Below are 27,878 nucleotides of genomic sequence, written 5' to 3' on the forward strand. Positions count from 1 at the left end.
TAAAACTTGCACCTGATTCCCGGGCTAGACAGGAAGGCTGCAGAGCATATAGGGGTGTTGATGTTTTCCTGATATTGAAGTTTGGTTGCAGATGGAAATTGGATGGAGGAAAACATTTTGGGTCGATAAGGGTGGGTTTCTCTTACTCCAGAATGCCTAGATAGATTTCATTCACCCATGTGAAAATATATGGGGTATAAATGCAACTGAAAAATATACAGGTATGTATCTATGTGTTGTTGTTGTTGTTGTAGCTGCTACTGCTACTGCTACTGCTGCTACTACTACTATAGGTAAAGGTAAAGGACCCCTGGACAGTTAAATCCTGTCAAAGGTGACTATGGGGTTGTGGCGCTCATCTCTCTTTCAGGCCAAGGGAGCCGACGTTTGTCCACAGACAGCTTTCCAAGCCATGTGGCCAGCATGACTAAAGTGCTTCTGGTGCAACGGGACACCGTGAAGGAAACCAGAACACATAGAAATGCTATTTATCTTCCAGCTGCAGTGGTACCTATTTATCTACTTGCACTGATGTGCTTTCGAACTGCTAGGTGGGCAGAAGCTGGGACAGAGCAACGGATGTGAAAAGTTGGGAGGGTGAAGCTATTAGGATCTTCCACAGCTGAATAGTAACTGTTCTTTCTGGAGCAATAAAATGTTGTCCTGCAAAAGCCCCAACTATTTAATATCTCTCCAAACTTATTGATTCCAAAACATTTAAGCACTTAAAAAAACACACCAAACTTTATCTGAGCATCAGTCAATACAATCAAAACACAGCCATTTGTTTTTACCAGTTTTCTTTGTTTAAGTTGCGCTAATGAAGTTTCTTTGCTGCAAGAATCTGCAACTTTGTGTGTATGTGTGTGTTATAGCGTTGAAAATTAACACACCACGGTGTAGTTACAATTTCCAATAAAAATAAAAGACTCCGCTATTATAATGAGATGTTCATGCATGGTGGCGCTGGAATATAAACTCCTCTTTTTATTGTATATGTTAGCCATGGCAAATGAAGTGAGGCAGGGCTAAATTCATTACATACAACCTCTCGCCTGCATCTCACAAATAACAAGCCTTAAACATTTCCATCAGAGAAATCTATTCCCTTGCATTGCTAACAGCCGTTAACCAGAGATGAATGATCGCTCCGCTGAGACGCTGGAACCTGAGGGTAATTCAGTACCTCCGCAAACATTTGGAAGGGTGAGGCAATTAAATATTGTTTGTGTAATGTTAGGTGGCTGAGTGGTTCAAGGCGTTTGGCTATGCTCTCCCAGAAAGTGCAAGAAGGGAGCCTTATTCATTTCTATGGCATTATCATTGTTCCAGCTGCAGAGATCTCTTCCATGTCATAGGGCTGGTCTCCCCTAGGGATGATTGATATGCAATTTCTTGGTATCTTTAAATGGTACCCTAGCAATCTAGGAGCTGTTGTTTTCCAGCTTTGCAGAATTGGAATAAATTGGCTACCAGCATGCATCCTCTTTCTGCTAAGCACAGTTCTGATTTCATTTACTTTATTTATTTATAAAACTATTTATATGCCGCTCAGTCATAAAAATATATATATCACAGTGGTTTACAGCAATATAAAAACACAAAACCAAACAATGACATCGTACAAAGTTAAAAGCAAGTTAAAAGCAAAAAGAATTTTTTTTAAATCAGTAAAGCATTGTAGAGGAAATAGACAATGTGTGGGAACTGTAGACAGAACTCAGACAAACCAAAGCACACATTGCTGCAGTGGAATATTTTATTTTATTTTGTAAATAATTTTCATTAATTTTCAATTTCATATATCCAGTATAAGCCACATTCTAACAATACCAAATTACAATCACAATTCAAAAATAAACCAATTATACTTTTTAGATGCCCCCCCCCGTGTGCTAGATTTCAATGTAAGATAAATTCATTTAATTTTGCATCTGAAATCTTATTTAGTCCAATTGCATTTCATTATTAATCACAATCCCTTATACAACAGCTACAATGTTTTAAAATCCCATTCGTATTAACACATTTAGTAAGTTCTATGCCCTTTATTGTTCCTGTCTGGGATATTAATTTTGTATTTATAGTTATTTATTTTGTCCATACTATTTATTTTTGTCCTTGGGAAACATTATACATTCCTGTAGTGCATTAATGGGGAAGCTGAAACCCTCCAGAGGCTGTCGGACTCCAACTCCCAATCAGTCCCAATTGGCATGGCAAGTACTGAGGGCTGATGGGAGTTGGAGTCCAACAACTGGATGGCCATCAATTCCCCAAACTTGGCATTGAGTAGGCAAGATGGTGGAGGCATGAGAGAGGAGGTGAGAAGGTGGAAACCAGACTGACACGTTCTCATTTGCTTCTCTCAAATCATCACAATCATTGGATTCAGAATTCTGAATCCAAGTTGCCGGTGTAAACCATGAAGCTGGAAGAGATCAAAAGCCAATCACCTACACAAGAGTCACCATCACCCACTTGAAGCAACGAAATGTCTTGTGGCGCCTTAGTCTCACTGAGTTAGGCAGGCTTGCATCTGATAAAATGGGTGCATTTGAGCATGCCCAGGTCTGTCATGGATGGTGATTGCCAAGCTTTTGTGGGGCACAGCTCTCCATAAACACGCCCCCAGGGCTCCTATCAAAGCATTATTCAAAATACAGTGGTACCTGGGTTCTTAAATGCCTTGGTACTCAAACAACTTGGAACCCAAACACACCCATAAGTAAGTGTTCCAGTTTGCAAACTTTTTTCGGAAGTTGAACGTGCTCCGTTTTGAGTATTGCACTTCCATTTTGAGTGCCACACTTCCACTTTGAGTGTTATGCCAAGGTCTGTTTTTGCTATTTATTTTGCATTTTTGTTTTTGCGGCTCTTTTTGTTCTGTTTTTGTGACTGTCTAGAACCCAGTTCAGCTACTGACCGATTGATTGTGTGACTGCAGTACATTGTTTATTGCTTTCATTTTAGGGATCAATGTCTTGTTAGATAGTAAAATTCATGTTAAATTGCTGTTTAGGGGTTGTTTTTGAAAGTCTGGAACGGATTAGTCCATTTTGCATTGCTTCCTATTGGAAAGCGTGCCTTGGTTTTGGAACGCTTTGGTTTTGGAACAGACTTCCAGAATGGATTAATTTTGAGAACCAAGGTACCACTGCAGTGGTTTGAACAACCCACTGAGGAAGATAATAACACACTAAAATTCAAAACGGTAACAATTAATTGCACATTTATTCAAAACCCAATGGAAACCAATGGTGCCAGCTTTTCAAAGTCTGATGCTCATTTATGTCCCCAGCACCCCCTTGCTGCTTAGCACCTCCCTAGGTAAACTCACCCCCCCCCCCCAGTAGGCAGGCCCACTCGCTTTGGGAACCCCTGGTCTGAAATCTGAGTCAATGAATTGGCTGATTAACTGAATTAAATCTTGCAGCCCTAGCTCACTCCTTTGATACACAGTTGAGCCTTTGAGATTTTCTCTCCATGATTCTATGATTCTGTCCCTCTTAGCTCCCTTATTTCTGGAACATGCATAGCTCTGCTGTAGTTCCCTACAAATTGGAGGTGACTTAACAGAAGGCCAAGCACATCCTGGCTCCAATTCCATTAGGTAAAGCTAACCGTGTTTGCCCGCTAGTTAGCATGTTCATAAATTCTGAATTAATCATAGCATAATAAAAATCTGCTAAGCTTTGGTTGTTAACTCTGTATTGAGTCTGCATTCCGTTGTTTATTCTCATTCCTTCTGATAAGGTCCATTGTCTCTAATATTGCTTTGCAAAGTGGGCGAGATAAATCAATGGTATTTAGGTTTTTTCCCAACCATCTGGTCTGGCATCCATCCCAAAATCAATTTTTAAAAGTTGGGCACAGTTCGTGTATTTTGCTTTGTAATCAAGAACATCTCGGCAGGGAGCAGGGTGGGGGGGGGGAGATAGAGAATGAGGGGGGGGGAGTACCTAACCCATCTCACTTAAGGAATTAATCCTTTCTGTATATATATATATATATATATATATATATATATATATATATCACACAAAACCACACACACACACCCCACATTTTCATTCCTGGCAAGCTAAGCTGTATCTGGTGAATGTTCAAAGCATAACATGAGTGGGTTTATCTGTCTCTCTCTTTTTAAAACAAAATGAATTTTGACACGGAATTTGAGTGCCCTGTTTTGAAAATTTACCCTTCAATGAAACATGTGGGAGGGCTTTGTTGGAGACATACCACTCCCTTGCTTTGTTAGCCCCGAGAAGCTGTTCATTTCTGACTCATGTATCCATTAAAGACCCTTCTCCTCTCATTATAAAACTATCCTGCAGAGCCAAGCCAATTGTTTTTAAGAGGTGCTGTTATAATAATGAAATTGAATGCAATTGGGAGCCAGGACACTACAGACACAGATGGGGAAAAAATATATCTATTGTCTACTATCAATGTCTTTAAATAATTTAACACACACACTGCCAAGAAGGCAACATGGCCTTAAGCTCAAAAAAACAATTAAATCATTTCCTCTCTTTTTTTTGAAAGAAAGTGGGGGGTGAGAAAAAGCCGTGAAATGCCCCTTTAAACTCCACCACCAATATTTTTCCTCCAACACTGCGATATTTGGGAGGCGGGAGCAAGTAGAATGATAAGGGTTGCATACAGCAATTATCATCCAAACCTCATAGCACATCTGCTAACCCCATCAGGAGTTCAAGTTGGAACAGATGGAAGCGGAAAGATACAGTAAAGAATCGGAATCAGAAATGGTCCAGTTGGAAAGATGTAATCCATTTCAGGTTAGAGAGAATGGAAGGCAAAGAGAATTTTTTGTGGCTGGCTGGCTGGCTGGCTGGGAGGAAAGCAGAGCAATATTCAGAGGAAGGGGCAAAGTTGAACTTGAAAAGAAAGCACAATGTATTAGATACAAGCATTCAATGTATGCTTCGCAATAAGCAAACCAATAATATTTGCAGAAGCCAAATGCTCACCTCTGTGAGAAGTCCACAGGCCCTCTTCCTTGTTTGTAACGGCCATCACCTAAATGAAATCAGAAACACAACCAGCGAGATATAGACACTCCAGAGGAATCGTCCCATGTCATCCAAAACTCAGAGGTGACAGCTGTCCCCTCCACCTCCCAAAGCAGCTCTTCTGTTTTAACCTCTCATTCTTTATCCCCAGTTGCATTAAATGTAGACATCTGTCTGTTGATTTTAAAGACAGCGCCAATATTTGGAAATGACGTTCAGGAACCGAATTCCCCCCATTTAGAATATGACACCCAATTCTGGTAGGGTTGCCATACATCTGGAATACCACAGTCAGAAGCAGTGTCTGGGCAAAAATCACTTAAATGTCCGGACATATGGAATCCATGTTGGAAGTCTAGATTTTGGCGAATTTCCTTAAAAATAGCTCACAAATCTCCTCTTTTTTAAGATTTTGCAAAACAACAACAACAGCAAAGCTCAACAACTTTGGCCCACCTTTTCGAAATAAATATGACAACCCTAGATTATGGCTATGTCTAAGTTTTCCTGAAGGACGTGGATGGCGCTGTGGGTTAAACCACAGAGCCTAGGACTTGCCGATCAGAAGGTCGTGGTTCGAATCCCCATGACGGTGTGAGCTCCCGTTGCTCGGTCCCTGCTCCTCCCAACCTAGCAGTTCGAAAGCACGTCAAATTGCAAGTAGATAAATAGGTACCGCTCCGGAGGGAAGGTAAACAGTGTTTCCGTGCGCTGCTCTGGTTCTCCAGAAGCGGCTTAGTCATGCTGGCCACATGACCCGGAAGCTGTACGCCGGCTCCCTCGGCCAATAAAGAGAGATGAGCGCCGCAACCCCAGAGTCATCTGCGACTGGACTTAATGGTCAGGGGTCCCTTTACCTTTACCTTTTAAGTTTTCCTGAATTCTCAGAAGGCTCCATCACTGTTGAGGAGCCTGGGAAATTGAGTTTGTAATGTCTCTCACTTCACTCAATTGAGGCAGGAAAAATTGGAGGCATAGGGTAGAATTCAGCGTCATTCTAGCAGGCCTTGTGCTGGCTTCCACTAGCAGGACAACTTCATTGCATCTGGTCCATCGTGTCCCAGGATCCCTGATGAACTTGAGTATGTTAGGAAGAAACTACCAATGATGACCTATACAGGTGGCTTCTGGTGTGGGGATTTTATTCCTTGCAGCAAAATCACCCCTGCTTAAATCAACACATTCCTAACAAGCTGAAACATGTGAGAAGCAAAATGGTGCACAGAAGCAGAGAGGGCAAACGGAATAAGAGTTTGCTGTAGGGGTAAAGATCCAGCAACTTCAGGATCTTCAGATCCAACAGACAAACAGAAGTTCAGATGTTTCTGCATGTACAGTTTGTCCTTCGTCCATCCCAGCCTGGGCACTTTGCCATGCAAGTGACCCATGACGTGAAGGGTCAAGAGAAGCAGAGTGCCTTATCGCAGTGTGTTGCAAGTATTTCAGTCGCTCTCGTTCGCGGCGTTTGGGCTCTTCGTTGAACGATGACCTAAATTGAGAAGCAGGAAGGGGAGAGAAAAAACAGCTGCCCCGACCACCATTGTTCCATTTCCAGCATGGATCGAGCCTCTGTAATCCCCTTGGATTTTATAGCTACCAAAACAGCTTGGGCCCATCAACAAATTGCAGTGGCATATGGTCCAGGTTTATGAGTAATCTGGCACACTCTTAGGGCAGGGAGAGACGTCATCCTTTTGCAAACACAGAATATTGTGTGTGCGCGCACACACACACACAAGCATTTGCTTTATGTAGCTTGCACAAAAGAGCGTGCCCAAAATGTTTACATTTCAACATGTCGCGTTTAAAAATCCATCTGTGGACAACTATATCATTCGAACAAAACCTGCTAATATTATTAATAGTATTTCAAGGTGTTCGCATTGCTATATAAAACTCTTAACAGATTACGACCAATTTACCTCCTTGCCTCATGCATGCCCATTTGACTACTACAGTCTGTGGAACTGGCTCTTTTACAAGTGCTGCATTACCTTTGTTCCGCCATCATAAGAAATCAATCTTTCAGTGATTGCACTTTGACCTGAAGGAGTGTCTCCACCCCCATCGTTCAGCCCGGACACTGAGGTCCAGCACCGAGGGCCTTCTGGCAGTTCCCTCACTGCAAGAAGTGAAGCTAAAGGGAACCAGGCAGAGAGACTTCTTGTAGTGGCACCCACTCTGTGGAACGCCCTCCCATCAGATGTCAAGGAAATAAACAATGATTTGACTTTTAGAATACATCTGAAGACAACCCTATTTAGGGAAGTTTTTAATATCAATGTTATCGCTTTGATGATGATGATGATGATGATGATGATGGGAGCCACCCAGAGTGGCTGGGGAAGCTCAGTCAGATGGGCGGGGTATAAATAATAAAATTAGTAGTAGTAGTAGTAGTAGTAGTAGTAGTAGTAGTATGAAACTCCCTGTCCATTGATATTAGACAGGCACCTTTGCTGCACCGTTTTCAGTGTTTAACCAGTTTCCCCAGGCATGCATGTTGAAAATATATTTCAATACAGTGGTACTTTGGATTACATACACTTCAGGTTACAGACTCCGCTAACCCAGAAATATTACCTTGGGTTAAGAACTTTGCTTCAGGATGAGAACAGAAATTGTGCTCCGGCGGTGTGGCGGCAGCAGGAGGCCCCATTAGCTAAAGTGGTGCCTCAGGTTAAGAACTGACCTCCATAACGAATTAAGTTCTTAACCCGAGGTACCACTGTATGTCATTTTATTTAATAATGCATATTATTGAAACTGCTGGTTTTGTTTAGAAAAGGTTTAGGCTAACAAGTTTTTGACGTCTGATTTTATTGGTAATGTTAACGTATAGTTTATGTAAACCACTTAGAGGTTTTAATGATGAAGTGATATAGAAGTCCTGTAAACAAATAAGAAATAAAGTCAAAACATTAAACAGAATTCTATTGCTTATATTGCCATTGCACTATCACAGCAGCATCATACCACTTTAAACAGTCAAGGCTTCCCCCAAGGAATCCTGGGAACTGTAGTTTGTTGAGGGTCCTGAGAGCTGTTAGGAGATACTCTTCCCCTTACAGTTCTCACAGTCGCTAACAATCAATCCCTCTTCTCAGGGAATTCTAGGAACAGTTGTTCTGAGGGGACTAGGGATCTGCTAACTCTCAGCAGAGAGGGGGGGGAGACACAGCTGTTTAAAGTGGTATGGTCCTACTTTAAATATACAGTGCAGGCTTCCTCAACCTCAGCCCTCCAGATGTTTTGAGACTACAATTCCCAGCATCCCTGACCACTGGTCCTGCTAGCTAGGGATCATGGGAGTTGTAGGCAAAAAACATCTGGAGGGCCGAGGTTGAGGAAGCCTGATAGAGTGCAAATGGGGCCAAAGTCTACATCTGGCAGCCCTTCTGCAGTTCCTTGCGGCCCAGCTGCTTTTCATTTCTTGATGCTTTAGCCATGAATAATGTTCCTTTGTGCATAAACTGGGATTTCCCCCTTTCAAAACTGGAAGAGGGTGAAGTCAATATTAAAAGCAGACTGAATTCCAACGGATTTCTCCCATTCCCCCTATTGTTCAGCATTTGAGTCAAGAACCCTCCTGGCAACTACAGATGGCACAGAGCAATCCATTGTGTGCTCTTTGTCTGTTGTCCCATAAATTGTTTTTGCTGTCTCAGAATCTCAGCGTAGAGAGTCAAGAATGAAAAGGGGAACTTTTAAAGGGCTCATGAAGGCTATCGCTCAAGGGTGGGGAACTGTTTTCAGACCAAGGGCCACACTGGCTTCTAGGCAACCTGCTCAGGGGCCACATGCCAATGGTGGAGGGGGGGGCAAAGGTAAAAGTGAACAGAGCAACAAATGTAAATTTTTGTTAGGAGTGAGCCAGCAGTAAATCACACTGTGCAAGTTGGAGTTAACCCTTTATCGGCAAAAACACAATCGACATGGGAATGTCAGGCCAAATAAGCACAGCTACTCATCTCCGGTAGGTCTTCTCCACATGGATCAGTTGCTAAGAATGAAGGTCCCTGCTTTATCACGGCCATCTAAGTCCCTTCCTCTCCAGGGTTTCTGCCCAGACACTGAGGTCCAGCACCGAAGGCCTTCTGGCAGTTCCCTCACTGTGAGAAGCCAAGTTATAGGGAACCAGGCAAAGGGCCTTCTCAGTAGTGGTGCCCACCCTGTGGAATGCCCTCCCATCAGATGTCAAGGAAATAAGCAACTTTCTGACTTTTAGAAGACTTCTGAAGGCAGCCCTGTTTAGGGAAGCTTTTAATGTCTGATGTATTACAGTATTTTAATATTTTTTTGGAAGCTGCCCAGAGTGGCTGGGGAAGCCCAGCCAGATGGGTGGAGTATAAATAAAAATTTCATTTTCATTTTCTCCCTGTGCTACACCCGGTCTTCTAGAATGTCCCTTGTCAGGGAACTGCCATCAGTGTCCGAGGGAGAGAGCAAGCTCCAAAGGGATCCCAGAGAGCGTCCCGGGAGTGTGAGGGGCAGCCCATCTTCTGGGGGAGAGAATTAGCGTAGCTCCAGTGGAGAAGGGGGGAGGAGATGGGGGAATAGGCGAGGTGATCCCATGACTCCTTGCCGGGGACCAGCGGGGAGAGAAGGGGTCCTCCGCTGCCCACGCCCTCCTTGCGCAGAAGGCTTTCGCGCAGAGAGAGTAGGCGGAGACTGGGCGTCAAAGAACTTCTTTGCTGGAAGAAGTTTAAGAAACGCCCACTGACGGATTCTGCCAGCGATTGAGACAGCCACAGGCGAATGGCTGTCCGGACAGGAAAGGTTCACTCAGGCAACCCAGCCAGACGTTGGGACAAGCTTACGCACGAGCAACCCCTAGAACCATTACATCCCTATTTTCTGATGAATGTTGGAGGGTATGATATTATAGGAGTAATAAGTGGTATGTGTTAAGAACTGTGGGGTGTTGCTGTTCAGAATTCCAAAAAACTCCCCTCCTTCTCTGGTTTCCCATTTCTCTTCCCCCAACAGCCACTGAGCATGCTCCATCCTCATCGAGTGCTGTCATGGTCCCCCTCCTTTAGGGTCCCGCACAAAGATTTTATTATATGTCTGCAATTTGTGGGATTCCTCCAGGCCAATACCTCCCTTTTCTACATGTAAAGGTAAAGGTAAAGGTAAAGGGACCCCTGACCATTAGGTCCAGTCATGGCCAACTCCGGGGTTGCGGCACTCATCTCGCTTTATTGGCCGAGGGAGCCGGCGTACAGCTTCCGGGTCATGTGGCCAGTATGACTAAGCCGCTTCTGGCAAACCAGAGCAGCACACGAAAATGCCGTTTACCTTCCTGTTGGAGTGGTATCTATTTATCTACTTGCACTTTGTGCTTTTGAACTGCTAGGTTGGCAGAAGCAGGGACCGAGGAACGGGAGCTCACCCCATCACGGGGATTTGAACCGCCAACCTTCTGATCGGCAAGTCCTGGGCTTTGTACGTGTACTTTGCCTTATTTGGTTACCTAAGTAGTGGCACTGAACATTGGAAATAAAGTACTGCCCCCCCCCCCCTGGAAACAGAATCAGGAAGCTCCCTTGATTCATCCTTCTTGTAACTCCACCGGCGGGGACAAGAAAGGTGACTCAGCACTGCTGACCCAGAACCTGGCTCTAAATATTTGCAGAGTGATGGGACAGTTGGGTGCTTCCAGCTGGCAGCTGAGCTTCTCTCTCCGTCCTGAGAACAGGAAGTGTGAAGTGGCGAGTGGTGACCTTTCCAGCTATGCTGAGCATTGGGGAAAGAAAATGCCACCACCACCCTTTCTAAAATGCTTGTCACCATCACAAGCTTTCCTCTCAGCCAGCTACGAGTGGGTCGTGCATTTCGAGGAAATGATGGGGGGGGGGAGAGGCGTCTCCGTGGCAGAAGAGGAAGTGAACGGGAACCTGATCAGGGGTCCCGTGTTGCATTTTCTCATTAGCACACCAGGTGCTGCCCTTCCAACGGGCAGGCGTCCAACACTGGAGACCAGCAAAACAAGTTGGAATGGCAAGTTCTGGAGGGCAGGGCAAGCCGGGAGAGGACGGCCAAGAGATATTTGACATGCCTACACTGCTGAGCCATCCAATAAGCAGGGGAATGAGCCAGGGAGAGATTAGGAGGTGTGAATATTACCTTGTCATCGCTCACTTAAAATAAGAACAGTGGACGGCAAGGAACTGCTGAACTTTTCAACTCCTCCACCAGCCTTCGAGCAAAACTGTTAGGAAAAGCACTGCCACACAGAAGCTACCCTCTAGCTGGGAAAGAGAAGGGGAACCTGTGTGACTACACTTCCCACCATCTCTGAACATTGCCAATGCTGGATGGGGCTGATGGGAGTTGGAGTCCACCAACCATATTGGCTGCCCATGGTCTAAGGCTTCGGCAGAACACACCACATTGCAATTTCATTGCAGCTGCGTGATATGAAAATATGCTTTTTGATATTCATAAAACTGCCTTTCTGCTCCAAAGAAAGCCCCTAAGGCATTTTACAAAAGGGGGGGAGACAGAAAGACATTTCTTTTTTCAAAACAGCCAAAGCCCTGGCCCCCCCAAAACAATAAAACTGAAACTAGATAAAATTAAAATTGGGGATGGTGGTATTGATTTGCTTTGGTTTTGTTCTTGTTCTTATGATATACTTTGTGGTTTTATTCTGTATTTTTATGCCACGAACCGCTCCAAGATCTTCGGCTGAAGGGCAGCATACAAATTTAATTTATCAATAATAATAGTAATAAAATGCGTTAAAATTTTGGTGGAGCCAAAATGTCTTGCTTACATGCCTAAAGGACAACAGAGGAGAAGCCAGGCTAACCTGCAACATAAGCAGGTGCAGCCACCGAAAAGGTCCTGTCTCGCATCCGCACCAACCACACCTGCCTTGGTGTTGGAATATGGAAGAGGGCCTCCTAAGAGGATCCCAACTGGATCACTCAAGACCAACTAGTCCACTATCCTGTTCTCATGGTGGCCAACCACATGCCCATGGAAAGCCCTGTCTTGCCAATACACAAGTGAGTGAGAAGATTAAAGATTTTATTCTAAAACAGCAAGTAAGCACTTCAACCTGCCACTTGGAAGTCCTCCAGAAGTGGTGATGCGACTCCCCCAAGCAGGGGCGGAGGAAGAGGGGGCGGGGGACTGGTTCGCCTCGGGTGTCAACACCGAGGGGGGTGACAAAATGCTGGGCGGCACTCACCACGGGGTCTGCAGCGTGCCCAAACCACGTGTCTCTCCTGGGTGTGACACAGTGGCTTGGGCGCCCGCAGACTCCGAGCTGCCCCAAACAGTTCTCCTACTGCCTCCCTCTCAGCTGTAGGGTAGCTGAGTGGGAGGAGGCAGGCAAACTCCTCAGAGGCTCTGCCGAGCGTCCTGCCCCACCCCCACAGGCGGCTGACCCCACCCCTGGGTGCAGGACACGCACGCCGCCCCAGGTGCCCAATTGGCTTGCTCCACCACTGCTCCCTGGTAGAATCAGTTTGCATGGCCCTGTGGCTCATGCACGAGCTTCAAAGAAAAACCCCTCTGCCTAAACTGTCCAATTTTATAGATAACCTGTGCAGCTTGCCAGACTGGCTACGTGAAGATCATCCATCAGCCACCCCCTCCCAATGCCTCACTTCTCAAAACAATGCTTCTCAAAACAATGTCCAACATGAAAGTGTTAGAATTCCTGCTCCATGATTGCAGTCATGGGATTATTGTCCTTTTTTCTTTTTCTCTTTGCTGTCTGATGCTAGAGAGAGAGGGAGCCATGTTGCAGTGCTCCGCGTGTGTTTATATGTAAATAAAGTAGATTAGCCAAAGTGCTGAGTTGCTGAGGTCTGTTACGCAAACTGTGAACACTCTGCGGATCCCTAAGTGTGCCGGTGTCGGTTGGCATCGGTCACTGTGATGTTCAGGCTGAAGAAAGCTTTTGAAGCTTCCAAACGATCGACCAGGAGGGCATGTGTCTCTACCAGGGTCCTACTCGAGTGTAGGCTGAACTCCTGACAGAAAGAAGGTACCTAGCACTCTCCTCCCAAACTGATGAAGGCAGCTGTGTGGGGGGCTTCACCTCTTCCCAACGTTCTCAGAACATTAAAGACTGCTCTCACACCATCAAAAATACTTAACGAGCGAGGGAGGGGGAAGAAGAGGCAGGAAGGGCTCTGTGTCAGAGACCACTAACTTCTCGAAATACATTTTCAGATGCATTTCCCATACTGCTCTGATACTGGAGAAAGGACGCAGTCGTCGCAACTAATAGGCACCCTCCATGAATTTGCATCCTCCCTTGATAAAAACATCCAAGTTGGCAGCCGTTGTTTAGTCGTATAGTCGTTTTGGCATGTCCAACTCTTCGTGACTCCGTGGACCAGAGCACGCCAGGCACTCCTGTCTTCCACTGCCTCCCGCAGTTTGGTCAAACTCATGCTGGTAGCTTCGAGAACACTGTCCAACCATCTCGTCCTCTGTCGTCCCCTTCTCCTTGTGCCCTCCATCTTTCCCAACATCAGGGTCTTTTCCAGGGAGTCTTCTCTTCTCATGAGGTGGCCAAAGTATTGGAGCCTCAGCTTCACAATCTGTCCTTCCAGTGAGCACTCAGGGCTGATTTCCTTAAGAATGGATGTGTTTGATCTTCTTGCAGTCCATGGGACTCTCAAGAGTTTCCTCCAGCACCATAATTCAAAAGCATCATTTCTTCGGCGATCAGCCTTCTTTATGGTCCAGCTCTCACTTCCATACATCACTACTGGGAAAACCATAGCTTTAACTATACGGACCTTTGTTACTCCATCTCAAAGATGAGTGCAACTGATTGGTTCATTCAGGTAGGCCTCCAGCTATCTGGATCCCCATCCAGTTTGGGTTTTTATAGGGTAAATCACAGCCAGGGACTCCCTTTGCTTCCCTGAGATTCACCGGCAGCCCCCTAACAAAGTAAGAAAACTCCACCCAAAAGTAAGAAGCAAGTGAAGTGTGAAAAATGGACCTCCTCGAACATTGGCTTTTTTATCTTGCGCAGAGGGAGGTGGCTCATATGCGGAGAGCACAGATTAGTTTTATAGCAAAGCAGCCTGACTCATTTGTTATAGTCCCATTGAAAGATACACCACCTTCCCACAGCGCTCCTTGGCGAGAAGGTGTGTGTGCCATTGTCGTTAGCTTCCTGTAATGAAGGTAGTTATATAAATCAATCAGGGAAGGGATGCTTTCCTTTCTTGTCACCCTGCTCTTTATTAAAATGCTTATATATTACTCTTGTCATTTTACTTTCACTCACTTACAACCCAGGTGAATTATTTTTATTGCTTTCATCTTCCGCGTTATATTTCACGGATATGGTGAAAGAAAATAGAGATTGATAGGAGCAAAATTAAAATATATTTTAAGCGAGGGAATCACACACAGTCGGCGTTAACTTACATCAGTCTTTCAAGGAAGTATTTTGGGAGGAGCTGACCACAGCCTGCCTGCCTTCCTCTTATTGCTGTGCTTTCTTCCCTCCTCCTTACTATGATGGAAAGGCCTGCGAACCCACCTTTCTCATCTTCCTCTTCAAACCTGAAGGGACGACAGGATTTTTTAAAAATACTTTTTGGAGGGTAGAAAGAAGGAGAGATCCTAGATATGTCTGTGCAGTTGGCTCAGCTATGCTCTGTTAAACGTAGAGCAGATGTGAACCAGAAGATAAGATACATGCACGCACACACACACACACACACATGCCTCCAGCTATCCCTCACGTTCATTTATTAATTAATTTAATATATTGCTATATAGCGCCCTTTCACAAAAACATCAGGGTGGTGTACAGCAGGCATGTCCAACAGGTTGATTGTGATCTACCAGTAGATCACTGGACATCTGCAGTAGATCACTGGTAGATCACTGCCAGTTTTTAACCCTGTGAGTAGATTGCAGTCTCTTGGGAGTTGGATATCCCTCGTGTACAGGAACATCATAAATCTTTTCAAGCGATACAGAACAAAGTGACTGGTTACTCAAGAACATTTAAAACAGCGGCATTGAGATGTCTCCAAGAGACGCCTGGAAGTTCAAAGGGAGCATGCCTGCTGAACTGCGGCTGGAAAAAAACAGTTCCCGCAGCATAGTTCTGGCAATGCTAAAGTGCTCGACTTCTGATTGTGGTCTGTCAGGCCTCTGTAAAACAGGGGACAGCTAATAGCACTCTTCCAGATGATCTCAGGTGGTCCTTAAGACATCCTGGACACAAGTTGTCCATGGCTTTGTGCATCGACACAAGAACCTTGAACCTGGCCTGTCAGTTTCTAGGCAGCCAGTGCAGATGTTTCAGCAAGGCCTTTAAGACAACAACTTGTAGTCCATGTACTGTGAACCTCTCAACTTGGATTACTGCAATACGCTCTTTGCAGGGCTGCCCTCTGTCCCCATCAGCTGTCTAGCTGCTGCATTCTGCCCCAGCTGGAGTTTCCTGACCGGGTCCAGGGCCAGCTCTGCAAAGAGCGTATTGCAGCAATCCAAGTTGTGAGGTTCACAGTACATGGACTACAAGTTGTTGTCTCAAAGGCCCAGTTCTTAGGAAGGTGGTGGACTGCTGGTGAGGGCACATCAACACACACAAGCCCTGTTTAGGGTTGCCACCTGTCCTGTACAATACAGAATTGTCCCACATTTCAATGTGAAATGCTACTTATTGTATTGATACAGTTTTGTCCTGTATTTCAAGTTGTGTCTCTCTCTGTCTCTCTCTGCCAAGTAAGGGATCCCCTCCAAATGCATGTGTTTGAAAGGATGTGTGAAAGGTCATGTATTTAAGCCATGGGTAGGTAAACTAAGGCCCGGGGGCCGGATCCGGCCCAATGGCCTTCTAAATCTGGCCCGCGGATGGTCCAGGAATCAGCGTGTTTTTACATGAGTAGAATCTGTCCTTCTATTTAAAATGCATCTCTGGGTTATTTGTGGGGCATAGGAATTCGTTCATTATTGTTTTTCCAAAATATAGTCTGGCCCCCCACAAGGTCTGAGGGACAGTGGACCGGCCCCCTGCTGAAAAAGTTTGCTGACCCGTAAGCTGTGGATAGCCAAGCAAAGAGAAATTTACAAATTTGTGTGTATTTGCTTGTGAATGCTGAAATAGATTGTAATGGATTGCTTTGAAGTCACTTCAGCACCAGATGAAAAAATAATAACAACCGTCCGCCAACCACCCTGCCCCACATAATAATAATAATAATAATAATAATAATAATAATAATAATAATAATAATAATTTATTTATACCCCGCCCTTTCCGGTTCAAAAACCAGGCTCAGGGTAGCTAACAACAAATTTAAAACACTTAATTATAAAAGCAGCATAAAATACGGTATAAAAACATGAATAACAATAAAATCAAAAATCAATTAGATGATCCTCAGGGCTAGCTGGTTGAATTGGTCCTACTTGGCCCTGTCCAGTGGTGCCTCGCAAGACGAAAAGAATCCGTTCCGTGAGTCTCTTCGTCTAGCGGTTTTTTCGTCTTGCAAAGCAAGCCCATTAGCGGATTAGCAGATTAGCGCTATTAGCGGTTTAGCGGCTATTAGCGGCTATTAAAGGCTTAAGGGATTAGCGGATTAGCTGCTAAAAGGCTATTAGCAGCTTAGTGCCTTAGAAAAAGGGGGTGGGGAGCGAACCCCCCCCCCAGGAATCGCAAGACATTTTCATCTTGTGAAGCAAGCCCATAGAGAAATTCGTCCTGCGAAGCACCTCCAAAACGGAAAACCCTTTCGTCTAGCGGGTTTTCCGTCTTGCGAGGCATTCGTCTTGCGGGGCACCACTGTATTTTGCCAGAACAAAGGTGGCAAGCCTAACCCTCTTCCAAGACAGGGTGTTTCTAACACAGAAGTTGCACATCAGGGAGAAGGAAGCTAACCTAGTCTTCTGCCACATATGTTTCTTTATTAAATGTACACTGTGTTTCAGAGCATGGGGGAGCCTTCTACCCTGTGAGCCCCTGACCTGCAGTCTGAAGTGGTGCAGCCCAAATTTGCCACCCCACCAGACCAAAGTCTTAGCAGCAAGATGAATGCAACAACTCCCAAATCCGATTCAGATGTAAGTCAGAATATATAGATCATTTTCCTGGATATCACGTGGGCATCCAGTTAATCTGAATAGCTGGCGCTTCCCCGGCTGCCATTCTCTGTGTGTACACAAAAGCAGCATTTGTCTCCGGTGAACTCTAATTGAAAAGGAAACGGGACCCTGTCGCTCTGGCCTTGGATCTTCTCAGCGCTTGGGGAACTGGGGCTATGTAACACTATGTATTTACTAGAGTTCCCCCATATTTGTTTTCTGAAAAATTGCTCCAAAGCTCAGGGTAACGATAAAACGCATCAAGGCCATAGCTGTAATAAGACTCCAATTTCCGAGATCACATTAGTACAATAATGAATTTCACACAGTTGTTTCATAATTTGCCTAATCAAATAAAATCAGATCAACCATTACATTAGCAGAGCCCAGCCTCTCCATTCTAACAAGGAAACCGAAAAGCCCCTTAGCGCTGCAATTCAGTTCATTCTCCTTATGCAGTTGTGTTGACTGGTGTACTTAATTTGATCAGTAAGACGATGCTCTCCTACTAATAAATTAGTGGATCCAGAAATTCTGTGCAAAATGCCTCCAATTTCCATGACTTCAGTTTCACCAAAGCCCACCTACTATGGTCAAAAGTGTGCTCTCAAATTATCTTAAAGACAGTGATGGAATTGTATATGGTATGGCAGAAGTGGACAAAGAAAAGCTTTTCTTCCTCTCTCGTAGCGCTAGAAGAGGGTTTCCCAAACTTGGGTCTCCAGCTGTCATTGGACTACAGTTCCCATCGTTCCTGACCACCAGTCCTGCTAGCTAGGGATGATGGGAGTTGTAGTCCATCAACAGTTGGAGACCCAAGTTTGGGAAACTCTGCATTAGAACGTCTAACGAAGCAGAATGTTGAGAGAATCAGGATAGACAATATAAAGTACTTCTTCTTGGGAGCTATGAAATTAGTTCCCCAAAGAGGCAGTGATAGCCATCAAACTGGACGGCTTTAGAAGAGGACTTGACAAATTCATAGAGGATAAAGGCTATCAATGGCTACTCAACCTGTAAGTTCCTTATCTAATGCTGGAAGCAGTGTGCATCTGAAAGCCAGTTTCTGGAAGACACAGGAGGGTAAAGTGCTGATGTCTTTACCTTCTTGTCTTGCTTGCTGGTTTCTCCAAAGACATCTTGTTGGCCTCTGTGAGTACAGGATGCTAGACTAGATGGGACCCCTGACAGGAGGCTGTTCTTATGTTCTTAAGGTCCATCACATACCCTTTCTCCTTGACAAGGCTGGTTCCTCTTGAAAAGCTTGAAATTCTAAAACCAACAAAGGCACAATTCTCAGTAATTTATCATTCCTCTTTGAATTTCTATGCCACACTGGAGAAGACCTGGCCTTTTGGTTACCTGCTCAAACTTTTAGATAGCTCACCTCTGGTTGATGAGCACCAGCATAATGGGGCCACCATAAACCAGAGAAATGTGTGCATGCTTCAATAACTTATTCAAACTGAATTTTGATTGGGCAACTCCATGCTCCGCTTGCATCCAAGTATTAATTCTCATTGAGGTGGTTAACCAGTGTCCTGATTGTACCATTTCAGAGTATGCATGGGAATCCTTGCACATAGAAAACGGGCATATCAGAGATAAAGTTTTAATCCAGCATTCTCCAAAACCTGCTAGTTTTCTGTGTGAAAAGCTCACTCCCCTTTTTTGTACGAAAGAAGCATTTCACCTGCAGCCTGAAGTGGTACAGTCTAGACAGAGCTTTACCACATTATTGATAAACGAGGCCTGAGATGTGACTGGTTTTAAACGGATTGGGTGGGGGCAGGAATTCTGAAATATATCTCCCTCCCTCCTCTGCTCTCTTTGTGTGCATAAATGTAAAGGGACCCCTGACCATTAGGTCACGTCGTGGCTGACTCTGGAGTTGCGGCGCTCATCTTGTTTTATTGGCCGAGGGAGCCGGCGTACAGCTTCTGGGTCATGTGGCCAACATGACTATGCCACTTCTGGCAAACCAGAGCAGTGCATGGAAACGCCATTTGCCTTCCTGCCGGAGCGGTACCTATTTATCTACTTGCACCTTGAGGTGCTTTCAAACTCCCAGGTTGGCAGGAGCAGGGACTGAGCAACGGGAGCTCACCCCGTCACGGGGATTCGAACTGCTGACCTTCTGATTGGCAAGTCCTAGGCTCTGTGGTTTAACCAGCGCCACCCGCGTCCCTCTCTGTGTGCATAGTTATATACATATAGCTATGGATCTCTGAACCATAAGAAAGGCTGCTCCATTAAGTTGCATGACATCCTATCCAAGCCTCCTCAGTCTGACCTCACCCACCCACCACCCTTCTTACTTCCAACTAGTCCAGTCTGACAGCTTTCTCCACGTTAGTCTCAGTGTTGACTTTGCAGAACTGAATGTGGGGGGAGATGTTTCCACCTGTCATTGGCTCTGTCTTAACCTGTTGTTTCATCCAGCTCCCAGTCTCAGTTGGCAGCAGCCACCACGGGAGGGAGGGAGGGAGGGAGGGAGGGAGGGAGGGAGGAAGGAAGGAAGGAAGGAAGGAAGGAAGGAAGGATCAGTATTTTACATCTGTGACTCCTGGCCAAATGCTTGCATTTTGCAAGAATTGCCAAATTCTGAGTCAGCAGCAAATTTATTTATTGTTTAAACGTCCACCCACAATCCGTCGGAAAGAAGCGTGCCTAAGGATCTTTCCCCTTAATTCCCGGCTTCTCCAGTCATCTGCCTTTAGCACCACAGAGTAGCTGCTGCAGCTGCTACCCTGAGCTTAAATAGCAAACGTTCATGACCTTCTCGTCCCGTTGTTTCATTTCACTGGAAGGAAAATTAATTTTCTGCACGCCGGAATGTGAGCCAGCTCGTGGTGTGCTTCTTTGGTCCCTGCCTCCTAAATAAGGAAAGTGAGAGGAAGCTGTGATGCCGTCGCAAACAGAATAATTTTGTCCCCATACGAAAATAACTTGCGCTGAGACCGTTCTCGCTGCTGCTGTACCTGTCATTGGATTCTCACACTTATTCCTGGACTCATGCCCAAGTGGAGGCCATGTAGCTGTGTGCTGTATATGCTTAAACTGCCGGAATGCTTGGCAAGTCTAAATTGTCTGCAGAAAAAGCAGCATTTAACATTGTGTTAAATCCAGAAGCATGACATGCTTAAACTAAGGGTGGATGAACCTGTCATTTTTTAATTCTAATTTTTCTAGTTTCTAATTTTTCCGATCCTAAATTCAAAGCTCCACATTTCCACATCAGTTTGCCTTTTTAACGGAAGTTCCTCATGAAAATTCATCACCATTTCAGTGCAAATTTCTGATTGACCGCAATAAAATTACTTACTTACAGTGCAAATTTCTCCAGACATATGCATTACAGTATGAGGTTTGATTAACACACACATTTTTGCAGCCCAGATCCCTAATTTCCTAGTTCCCAACTTTCCTGTCTTTTTTAAAAAAAAAAATGCTTTCACTGTTACATGCATTTTTATGCACACTAATGGACTCATTTTTGTACACATTGGTTATCACAAAATTCGGAGAAACAGGAATGATAATTGCATTTTTTTTGTTTGTGAACTGGTCTGAAAAGTGCAAATTAAGTACTTTCTCATTAAGAGATGGACAGATAGAAAAACTATCTGTCTGTCTATCTCTCTCATTCCTGCCTCAAACCTACAGATTTTAATAGACATGAAGTACAATACATGTTTACTTGGAAGTAAATTCTGCTGAGCACAATGAGACTTTCTTCCTTGTTCATAGGATGACAGTCTTAAACTCATCCAGTTTATCCTTCTTGAATTGAGAACTACATAGTACAGACCTGTTTTCTTGAGCAGCTTGGTGTGGACTTCAAACAATTACAGACGACCATGGGTACTTACTATGTAAGTGCTACTTACATAGATTATTGTTATTTGCTTTGACTTTGTAAGAGGATTTGTATGGATACATGACTTGACTGATTTAGATTTGATGGTCTAAATAGAGGGAAAGATAAAGAGCTGATTTGACCTGATACACTGTACAGTCAAACCTCGGTTCCCAAACGCCTCCATTTTTGAACATTTCGGCTCCCAAATGCCGAAAACCCGGAAGTAAGTGTTTCGGTTTTTGAACGTTTTTCGGAAGCCGAATGTCCAACACAGCTTCCGCTTGAGTACAGGAAGCTCCTGCAGCCAATCGGAAGCTGTGCCTCGGTTTTCGAACATTTCAGAAGCTGAACGGGCTTCCAGAATGGATTGCATTTGAAAATCCATCATAGAATCATAGAGTTGGAATAGACCAGAAGGGCCATCGAGTCCAACCCCCTGCCAAGCAGGAAACACCATCAGAGCACTCCTGACATATGGTTGTCAAGCCTCTGCTTAAAGACCTCCAAGGAAGGAGACTCCACCACACTCCTTGGCAGCAAATTCCACTGTCAAACAGCTCTTACTGTCAGGAAGTTCTTCCTAATGTTTAGGTGGAATCTTCTTTCTTGTAGTTTGGATCCATTGCTCCATGTCCACTTCTCTGGAGCAGCAGAAAACAACCTTTCTCCCTCCTCTATATGACATCCTTTTATATATTTGAACATGGCTATCATATCACCCCTTAACCTCCTCTTCTCCAGGCTAAACATGCCCAGCTCCCCCAGCCGTTCTTCATAAGGCATCGTTTCCAGGCCTTTGACCATTTTGGTTGCCCTCCTCTGGACACATTCCAGTTTGTCAGTGTCCTTCTTGAACTGTGGTGCCCAGAACTGGACACAGTACTCCAGGTGAGGTCTGACCAGAGCAGAATACAGTGGCACTATTACTTCTCTTGATCTAGATGCTGTACTCCTATTGATGCAGCCCCAGAATTGCATTGGCTTTTTTAGCTGCCGCGTCACACTGTTGGCTCATGTCAAGTTTGTGGTCAACCAAGACTCCTAGATCCTTTTCACATGTACTGCTCTCAAGCCAGGTGTCACCCATCTTGTATTTGTGCCTCTCATTTTTTTTTTACAGTCAATCCATGTTTGACTGTATGATGTTTTTATTACTGTACTTATTTATATAAACTGTGACTTTTTGTGATTGTGGAATAAATAAGGCTTGCAATGTTACTGTGGCCAAAGTCCATTCCAGACATTCACATCAGGTGTAAACATGGGGAGAGAGGCTACAGGTTTGCTCTGCTCTCCATTCATCCCTCTCGTTCCTCTCCACGAATTTGAGGAGGACAGCTGCCTGAAGTGGGGAGCCTCCTGTTGGCTTTTAGAAGTGAGAGCTGGAAATTTATAGAGCAGGACCTGGAATGTCAACCAGGCCCCACAGGCCACATTGGGGCTACATCTCGGCCAGGTCTTCAGAACAACAAAGCTACATAGAGTGCTGGACCAAAGGACACTAATTTTTTGGTCTTGGCCAAGTCAGTTGGCTCCCACCAGAGACTAACAAACAAATGTCCCAGTTCTGATCAGTGGGATGTTGGAGGTTATTACACACACACATACTGCACTACCCCAGTCTATGTGGGTTGAATCCTGGACAGGAATGTTACCAGGGTCCACCTTGTTTCGTTAAGAGCTTTCCTGAAGTTGGCTCAATGAGCTCATAGACAGAAGAACTCCCTGGAGCCTTAAAAATGGTCCTTCATGGTTCCAAAAAAGCTCTTACAAGTGGCTGTGTGTGTATGCAGGACTTTAAAAGAAACAAAGACCAGTAGCATAACTTGCATTTCATGCAAAAACAAGGTCTCTTGAAACTTGAAAATGGTACTCAGTGCAAAGTGGAAACTAAAGTTCTTCAAGACATTGCATTGCATGAAAACACAAGAACCCTGATAGACTAAAGGCCTATCAAGTCCAGAATTCTGTTCCCACAGTGGCCAACAAGATACTTATAGAAGCCCACAAGCAGGGCAGGAGCACAATAAATGCTTATGACCCCAGCAACTGGCTTTCAGAGGCATCTTGCCACCAGTGTTGGAGGTAATGTATAACTACTCTATTCTGAACTTAAAAATGGAAAGCGTAATGTTGGTGGTCAACAAAAGAAGTTTAATGACTCTCTCAGGGCAAATCTTAAAAAAAAAAGTAGTCTAAACACTGACAACTGGGAAACACTGGCCTGCGAGAGCTCCAGTTGGAGAATAGCCTTTACCAAAGGTGTGATGGGCTTTGAAGACACTTGAACTCAGGACATAAGGGAGAAACGCGCTAAGAGGAAGTCACGCCTGGCAAGCCCTCACCATGATCAACCTCCTCCCAGAAACCTATATCTCCACTGTGTAAGGACGTGTGGATCCAGAATTGGCCTCCAAAATCACTGACAGACTCACTGTTAAAACCATGTTCATGGAAGACAATCTTATTCGGCTGCAAGGAATTACCAAAGAAGAAGAAGAAGATAACCATCATGCCTAAGTAGCCGTGGATATTCTCATTCTGTATGACATTTCTCAGTCCCTTTTAAATAGGCATTCCACCTTCGTGGCCTTACTGCCTCTTGTGGAAGCATCGCTTGATGCCAACTGTATCATTTCAGTGCCAGGCAAAAATGTTCGTGCTTTGCCAGCCATTTGGGTTGTGATATTGTCCTATTCATCTCTGTTTACAATGGTATTCTGAGTTTTTTTAATTGCATTTTCAAAGTTTGGTTGTGAATCATTTTCTGACTTTTTTTTAATGGAAAGCAATGTACAGATTGTCTAAGCCTGACCTAACCTTACTAACCCCACCCCATATTTTAACTACGTGGTGTGTGAAATAGTACGTTCTTCTGTCTGCTTGAATGTCCCACCATTCAGCTTGATTGGGTGACCTTGGGTACCTCTGCCGAAATCCACACAACTTAAGGACTTAAGGACGCAGTGAAGCATCTGGAATCTTTGGTGAAGGACGTTTAATGAATATTTCAAATGAATAAATAGAATAAGTCCCATTGATTAGGTCCACCTAATTTTCTTTGGATTGCACCCAAAACCTTTCATTACAATTGAATAATTATTGCAGAACAAAATTGACAACAGTTTTTTCAGGACCCCCTAGTACCACGAAACAGATGGCACCTCCGGAGGATCAAAAATATATAACAATTTTAATTGAGCCAATTCAAAACAGATTTGCAAAATAAAATGGGACATGCCAGGTCTAATAAGTATCTTGTTGGAAATGATGACAAATTCTATAACTGCACAATAGATATTAAGGAGATGTTCATTAGCAAATGTAGCATTAACAGGCTTGATGTAAGCTCATAATTTTTGATACATACCTTTCTACCTGATTTAATTCCCTTTGGTTGATACCGTTTTACTTCGTGCTCCATTTTGACATTCGATGTCACCTTGATCATATCATTCTCAAATTTCTGTTATTCCAAGCTTGAGCCTTCTCGTTCCTCTGAAACAAGTAGAGCAGGGAGAGTGGAGCTTGGTTCTGCCATGACAATCAAATCTCCATTTACAGGAAGAGGAAGGGAGGTTGCTGGCCCAACTCTTGAGGAAAACCTCTTAAAGAAACAAGCACGCTATCTGAAGCTGCCCATGAGGAATAGCTTTGCCTTGGCAGCTTTGGAAGCTACAGGAGCATTCTGTGATATGAGAAGCTCTTCCCGTTTTTCTGCTTTCTGTATAATGCCCAAAGCAGAAATGCACACAGCAGATCTCAGTGGGAATATACCACATCTGGTAAGCATGGACGGTACTTGTGTGACTTTGAGATGCACCTGTATAAATAAGGCTCCTTTAGATGCAGACAGCACATCCAGTCTCCATAGAAGGTTAACCCTTGCTGATCCCCAGCTCATCTGCACTTATGGTGGGATTGATAAGATTTGCGCTCAAGAATTTATTTATGTATGCTACAGCGGCTGCTAGGATCCTTTTAGCCCAAGGCTGGAAGGATGACAAGATGCCAGCGAAAGACCACTGGCAACTCAATTTGATGGAATATGCAGAGATGGCGGAACTTACGGCAAGATTAAAAGAGGACAACAAAGACTTTTTTAAAAGTTTGGAATGTAGTTATTTTATATATATACAGAAATATTGTAAAGAACTAGACTCACTAGCAGGTTTTGAGCAAACACTTACAATTAACAAAATAGAACATGGTAGATGTTGAAAAATGATGTGGAAACAAACAAGTAGAATATGGGATTTAAACAGTTTGAGATAACAGATTTTGGAAGAAAATAGAGTTTTTAGGTAAAGAGGAATGATTTTAAGATTAGATTAGAATATGCGGAATGAGAAAATATTAGAAAGAACCGGAAGGGGGAAGTTGAGGGAAGTCTATGGGTGGGGCGAGGGGGAGGGGGGAAGGGGATGCATGCATACTTTCTTATGTGATTTATGTTGATGGATTAAGCTGATTAAATTGTAAAATTCAATAAAAAAACTTTTTTAAAAAGATAAGATTTGCACAGGAATCTAGTCTCTGAGCTATTGGAGGCGCAATGCTAGCCGAAAGTCTGCTTCACTGGCTTGCCAAGAGATTTACAGCTTGATTTGGATCTGAAACACGTGAAGGGAAAAGGAAACACTAGTGATTCATGTGAAATCTTGGTGACTTGTGCATCTGCAGCATCTCTAGTGTAAAACATTGTTTTCTTTAATCTCTTCTCTCCCACCCCCCACCCATTTGCCCTACGATGTTCTCAAAGCAGCTTATTGTTAATGCATTAGTTCATTACAGCCCACATCTCTCCCTACAGCAGGGGTAGGCAACCTAAGGCCCATGGGCTACAAGCAGCCCACAGGGGTCATTTAACTGGCCCCCGAGCCGCCCCGAACCGAGCCACCCACTTGGCAGGTCCCCACTCGCTGCACTAAACCAGCGCAGTGTGGCACGGGGACTCACTTCTGTGGCGCCAGAAATCTCTTCTGTGCATGCGCAGACACCGGAAATTGCGGGCGCTTGTGTGCTCGTGCAATTGCCCAGGCGAGATAAACCTTGCCGACCCCTGCCCTACAGGGAATGCTCCTACTTTGACTACAACAGAAGTCATTCAAGCCAGTGTGGTGTAGTGGTTAAGAGCGGTAGACTCGTAATCTGGTGAACCGGGTTCGCGTCTCCGCTCCTCCACATGCAGCTGCTGGGTGACCTTGGGCTAGTCACACTTCTCTGAAGCCTCTCAGCCCCACTCACCTCATAGAGTGTTTGTTGTGGGGGAGGAAGGGAAAGGAGATTGTTAGCCACTTTGAGACTCCTTCGGGTAGTGATAAAGCGGGATATCAAATTCAAACTCTTCTTCTTCTCCTTCCCTCCGCAAAAACGCACTACCCACCCAACTCCCATTTTATATTAACTGAACACCTGCAGATTCTATGGATGATGCCCAGCTACGTCTCTCTGTTCCATCGGAATCAGAAGAGGTCTTCAGGTGTTAGACCTGCACTTGGAAGCGGTGATAAGCTGGATGTGAGCCAATAAATTGAAGCTGAACCCTTCAAAGACGGAGGCATTATGTGTTCCAGGTTCCTGGACGCATGAAATGAGGAGCTGGTCTCTTCTGGATGGGGTTGTGCTCCTACCCTGCTGGGAGGAGCATGTACATAGCTGGAGTATGCTCTTTGTTCCCACATTATTACCAGAGAGTTTACGTTAGTGTTTAAAGACCGAAATGGCCCTGAATAGCTGAAAGACCCTCTTACATGTTGAGATCAGCAGGGTGTGGAGCAGTCTCTTGGTAGTTCTACCATCCTCAGAGGTTTACACCTTGTGTGGTTACATTACATTTCAACTGTGCGCTTCAGGAAGAAGTACATATTTCCTTTGCCTATTTCGGCAAAACCTTCCAACAATCAGCTTCACTGGAACGTCCCAGAATTTAGTACGTTTATAATGATGCTGAATGTCAATCACCATGAACAGACCTTCATCAATGCAGCAGTCCCATAAACTCAGACTATTTTGTAGGGCCAAATCAGTGTGTATGTGCCAAATTGTCTATCTGAAGAGTAGGGCAAATTTCTCCAGAATTTCTCTTTTTATTTAATGAGCCAGTGTTATGTAAACAATTACATAAGCATTTAAGAATGGCTGGCATGGAATAAATATATATAAGGTGGAAATCAAGCAGCAGAAAATATATTATAGTTATATGCTAGCCATTTCCAGCCTTGGGCTTTTTCTTTCCCCCACCCAGCCTCTCCCCAGAACAAAGCTGTTTATGGCATTTTCTCATTCTTTCTCCTTTAATAACTAGCCTGAACTGTCTCCTTTGTTTAAATCTAGGAGATGAATGTTCAGTGAAAACCCGCACCACTTTCTGGTTAAATTAAATACCAGGTGAAACAGAATGCTTACAAAATAACGATTCATTTAACCTCAGATAGGCACCAACTAATTAAATCATCATATTACCAGAATGAGTAAATACAAACTTGATGCGGCAAAGATTCTTGAAACGGACCCTTTTCTGCCAACACTGTTGTCACCATTGGTTATTCTTTGCTGATAAATCATCCTAGGGTTGCCTTTTTCCCACTGATGAGTTCTTTCTTTCTTTCTTTCTTTCTTTTAAAAAACATAGTAGTGTTCTGGAACCTCCACCTCTTCCTCACACATGACTTGTTGTTGTGGTTGTGTCATGTCATTTTTATTTTTATTTTGCTTTGAAGAAAAAGCGGAATATTTACACCCCAAATCTCCACTCTCAAATGCAGGGCATAAAATCAAGCCCAGGGTTGCCTGCACAAATACAGTGGTACTTCGGGTTACAGACGCTTCAGGTTACAGACTCTGCTAACCCAGAAATAGTACCTTGGGTTAAGAACTTTGCTTCAGGATGAGAA

At 44.3% G+C, this 27,878-nt stretch overlaps 2 long non-coding RNA genes across 2 annotated transcripts in view; one reads left to right on the forward strand and one right to left on the reverse strand.

The window, feature by feature from the left end:
- The first annotated feature begins 5,563 nt into the window (after positions 1 to 5,563).
- Positions 5,564 to 27,878, forward strand: part of LOC310657777 — a 254,852-nt gene continuing 232,537 nt past the window's right edge. Inside the window, exon 1 of the long non-coding RNA XR_014501927.1 lies at positions 5,564 to 5,906. This is a non-coding gene — a long non-coding RNA (uncharacterized lncRNA). The remainder of the gene's footprint in view (positions 5,907 to 27,878) is intronic.
- On the reverse strand, positions 24,366 to 27,579 carry LOC310657803. Its single transcript, XR_014501952.1, has 3 exons — positions 27,497 to 27,579; positions 26,398 to 26,616; positions 24,366 to 24,480 (listed from the first exon to the last, which is right to left on the reverse strand). It is a non-coding gene; the product is annotated as an uncharacterized lncRNA (long non-coding RNA).

The sequence above is a fragment of the Podarcis tiliguerta genome (assembly GCF_965153285.1).
Source record: "Podarcis tiliguerta genome assembly, chromosome: 9".
Classification (NCBI taxonomy): Eukaryota; Metazoa; Chordata; class Lepidosauria; order Squamata; family Lacertidae; genus Podarcis; species Podarcis tiliguerta.